The 1,579-nt window shown below is 40.7% G+C and overlaps 1 non-coding gene across 1 annotated transcript; it reads right to left on the bottom strand.

Annotated features, from left to right (window-relative positions):
- Positions 1–1,181: 1,181 nt before the first annotated feature.
- Positions 1,182–1,284, bottom strand: LOC120859673. The gene has a single exon (XR_005720130.1). It is a non-coding gene; the product is annotated as a U6 spliceosomal RNA (small nuclear RNA).
- Between the last annotated feature and the right edge of the window lie 295 nt (positions 1,285–1,579).

Consider the following 1,579-nt stretch of genomic DNA (forward strand, 5'->3'; position numbering starts at 1 on the left):
GTCCATCTAGTCAAAGCTATGGTTTTTCCAGTTGTCATATGTGGATATAAGAGCTGGACCATGAAGAAAGGTAAGTGCTGAAGAACAGATGCTTTTGAACTGTGGTGTTGGAGAAGACTCTTGAGAAACCCTTGGTCTGCAAGGAGATCAAAAGAGTCAGTCCTAAAGGAAATCAGTACTGAATACTCATTGGAAGGACTGATGCTGAAGCTGAAGCTCCAATAATTTGGCCATCTGATGCGAAGAACTGATTCATTGGAAAAGACCCTGATGCTGGGAAAGACTGAAGGCAGGAGGAAAAGAGATGACAGAGAATGAAGTGGTTGGATGGAATCACTGACTGGATGGACATAAGTTTGAGCACAGTCTGGGAGTTGATGATGGACAGGTAAGCCTGGCATGCTCCATCCATGGAGTTTCAAAGAAATGGACATGACTGAGTGACTGAACTGAACTGAATGTCTTATAACTACCTCTCTGGAAACCTATTATTTAGTCCTACATATGAATTACTGGAAAATCCCATGGACAGAGAAGCCTGGTAGACTACAGTCCATGGGATTGCAAAGAGTTGGACATGACTCAGCGACTTCACTTTCACTTTCACTTTCTATGAATTACTAAGATGGTTCTCCTTTCTTTTTATGTTTACCTGACTGCCTTTATGTTTCTTATTCTGTTTCCCCCCTTCATTCCATTAATCACTCTTTGATATACTACATATTTATTTATTAGTTCATCTGTAATAGATTATTCCACCTACTTTACCCCTCACCCACCATTAGCAGGTAGGCTAACATGGGAAGAGAATCTGTGTTACATTAATTCCTGTATTTCCAACAGCTTGAATAATAAATGGCTCTTTGTAGTGCTCACCAAATACCTGTCAGATGAAAGAAAAAAAAATTATTCGCCAACTTAAGAGTTTGAAGTGTTCTTTAATTCATTTTCAAACCAAATCATTTCTCCTTCTTTTGGTATTCTAGATGTTCTACGGTGTCTCTGTATCTTGACTACAGCCTTGATTTTTCCTGTCACCTCAGGACGCTTGGCCATGTGCACCCCTTCACTGTTCATTTGTGCACCTGCTTCATTAATTTACTTACAGTGTTTCCCTCACCAAAACCACCTTCTCTCTGTGCTTACCTCAGTCCTGCTCATACTTAATTGCAGATCAGATCTCCATTAGGACATTGCTAAGTCATTTATGTGTCATCCTTGCACAGGGTCATACTAATCTCTATATCATTCCAATTTTTGCATATGTGCTGCTGAAGCAAGCACCATACCCAAGTCATTTAAATTAAGTTGATTTTGTCTTTTCTTGATCCACATGGTACTGCTTTTATAATTCATTTGCGACTTTATCAAGTGTGACTTTATGTGTCTTGATTGTAAAAGCCTTGGCTGCTGCGACTGCATAGTCACTCAGTTGTGTCCAACTTTTTGTGACCCCATGGACTGTAGCCCACCAGGCTCTTCTGCCTGTGGAATTTCCCAGGCAAGAATACTGGAGTAGCTACCATTTCCTCCTTCAAGGGATCTTCCTGACCCAGAGATCAAACCCTCATCCCTTGTG

Source organism: Oryx dammah, unplaced genomic scaffold (assembly GCF_014754425.2).
Source record: "Oryx dammah isolate SB20612 unplaced genomic scaffold, SCBI_Odam_1.1 HiC_scaffold_2, whole genome shotgun sequence".
Classification (NCBI taxonomy): Eukaryota; Metazoa; Chordata; class Mammalia; order Artiodactyla; family Bovidae; genus Oryx; species Oryx dammah.